Consider the following 3,096-nt stretch of genomic DNA (forward strand, 5'->3'; position numbering starts at 1 on the left):
CGGCGCTGCCTTCAGCCCCCTCCGTGCCTCTGCAGGCACAAAGGCCAACAAAACCCACCGAAAACCCCCAGACCACTGGAGCAATCGCGCCAGAGCACGGCAGGATTTTAAAATAGAGGGAAGTAGAGGGAATTGAGTTGGCACCCTAGACTGCGTGTCCCCAGCCTGTCACGGGTGGTGGGAAATTGCCATTCTCCTGGGGGTCCTACCCACCCCTTCCCATGCAGGGCTGTACCTGGAAGTAGGGTGGGGAGCGCGAACCCATGATGGGGCTTCCTTAGCAGAGCTTGGAGCTCATCTAGAGATACTTGACTGGCAAAAAAGTAGAAATAAAAATCCATTTCACTATAGACAAAGGTAATCAGAGAATGCATGGGGTTGGAAGGGACCTTTAAAGGTCATCCAGTCCAACCCACCTGCAGTGAGCAGGGACATCTTTAGAACAGGTTGCTAAGAGCCCCATCAAGCCTGAACTCTCCAGAGATGGGGCCTCCATCTCACTGGACAACCTGTGCAGTTGATACTGTCAGAGGAGATCATGGATTCCCCACAGATTCTGAAGCCATGACGATTTATTTTCTTTCACAATGCTCACCTAATGCACTCCCAAAGTTGCTGCTATTAAGGAGGCTGGAATTGCCTTGTGTAACTGATACACAAGTTAATAATAACATTATCACTACCTGTAGTTAATGCCCTGATGGTGGTGAGGGAAGTACTCAATGCTGCCTATTCAAGCAGTAGGAGAGACACCAATGCAGGTAGAAGGTAAACTTCCCATCAGGCAACTGACATTTTCGTGTTTTATTATTTGAGACCTGTATCATTCTCTAGAGGAAATAATAAAGAAAATTCTACCAGGAGGTCTGTATGCCTAGTCTGACCCTAAGAATAATTTAATTACTGCCATCTCTCTTGGCTACTCACCAAATCCCACAATTTATCATCAAAATACAACCTTGAAAAGTACTCAAATGTTTCTCTATATGGTTACTTCGGGGCTCTTCTTTATTACATACATACATCTGCACAGAACAGGAACTCCAAGACAAAAGCTAACTTGGCACATAGGAATATTCCTAACTATGCCTTATCTCCCATTGTAGTAAATTAAATTAAAAATACTTTAAGTAGGATTTTACATAACCTCTGTTTTCAGTTTGTCCTTATAAAACTTTCAGAGGTTTTGGTTCTGGGGGGGTTTGTGTGTGTGTGTGTGTGTGTGTGTGTAAAGAGCCAAGCTATTTGGCACTGAATTTATAATTTTGACTAGATTATATGCAAATACAAATTATTGTATTTGTAAGATTCATCTTCAAAAATGACACTAAAATTTTAGCAAAATGATAGTTCCATATGAGAAACAAATATTCCAGAGACCAAAGAAAAAACAAACAATGTGGTCTGGACTGTCTCACTGGTCACCTTGAGAGGCTTCCATCTTTAATACCAGAAAGTAAGCTGGAGACTAAACCCTTGTATTCACACTTTGTAAGGGTATGTGGAAGGTAAGAGCGTCACCCTGATGAAGGTTATCTGACCAAGGACCTGACCTTTTCAAAGCAATGGGGATAATAAGTAAAGGGGGACTCAGTAAACAAGGACACACAGACGCAAACCTGGTGGACAATGGACGATGGAGATGATACCAAAGACCAAGTCTCCAGTTACTGATTGATGGGCCGTTGAAGAGCTTCAGAGGCAGCTTTGGAGAGGGTCATCTGGACTTTGTAACTAATAAGAAAGGGCAAACAAGAGGAACATAAGGGTTTGGGGATATTTGAGGGGGACTCCACAAGACTTAGAAAGGAATGATTAGGAGAAGGGGATTGGGAATGACCAAAGGGAGAATCAGATAGAAAGGAGTATAAAAGGGGTCGGTGGTGTGTAAAGTTCACTTGGCTGAGAGCCCTGTCCCCGATCACCCTCTTTTCTGATAAAACCTTTCTCAATTGTCTCTGTGTGTACTCTCACCCTCCACACAGCATGTAGGGGGCTGCAAGAAGTAAGTGCCAGCTGCTGGGGGATTGGTGTGAGTGACGCAAGTCAGGGGCTCAGTGCAGGTGGCTGGAATAGGACCGTGGGTTGCAGCCCATGTGCCTGGGGCTGGCTGCTGTGGGGGCAGGTGAGAGCCTGTATCTGCTTCAAATCAGGTGTGTGAGTGTTATTCACTTGCAAATATCAAGCTGGACCAGCTGACAGCTGAAGGCAACACCTTGCCTGTGGCCATCAGCGTAGCCATCTCTGTCAGTGTCCTGTGCCTGTGAACTGGAAAGCAGCCTGGGATGGGCACAGCAAGCCAGGCTTCAGCAGCTGGGCAGGAGGAACCCCAGGCTTACATCCTCCAGCACAGCTCTCATCTCTGCAAGAAGAGGTTAACTGCATGTCTTCTTTTGCTTATGGCTTCCCATCAATGGCTATAATCTGGATAGCCTCAGAAGAAAAAGGAAGGAAGAATGAGAAGGTGAACACTAATTACTTCAGAGCAGTTTCCTGTACAATTATTAATTTCTGATCAAAAAGCCTGATGGGAAAGACCAAGAAACATCAGACTTCACAGCACACTACTGATTTATAACCAACTCCAGATGTCCAGAGAAATATAAATCACAGGCAGAGTGTAGAGAAACAATGATGTCCAGTCTGCTCCTTTCTATTTTTATTTCTGTGGCATGCTATGTACTTTGCAGATGGAAGACATAGTCCCTGCCTTGCAGCAATTATAGCCTTCAGCTCTCATCAGCAACTGACTGCACAGGCATAAGTGCTGCTGTGCACTTGCATGGAGCCCCACCAGCTCTGGAGATAACGCCCACTGATCCCAGCTCACTCCCCTTACTACCAGCTGTGGAGGAAAAGAAGTAGCCACAAATTGAATTAAAACAAAAAGATGTAGGGGACAGTAAAGGAGGAGGTAGTCACAACACAGATTTCAGCATGAGACTCACTGGCCTCCAATGCACACCCATGCATTTTTCTTTCAGATAAATGGATTTTGAGTGGACACTTTGGCTGCTGCAAGTCAAGTGTGCAGCTTTCTCTGCAAAACCTCATCCAGGCAGCAGTTTCTGTCAAAGGCAGTTCCTGGCACCATGT

This window comes from Mesitornis unicolor, unplaced genomic scaffold, assembly GCF_000695765.1.
Source record: "Mesitornis unicolor isolate BGI_N332 unplaced genomic scaffold, ASM69576v1 scaffold8703, whole genome shotgun sequence".
NCBI lineage: Eukaryota > Metazoa > Chordata > Aves > Mesitornithiformes > Mesitornithidae > Mesitornis > Mesitornis unicolor.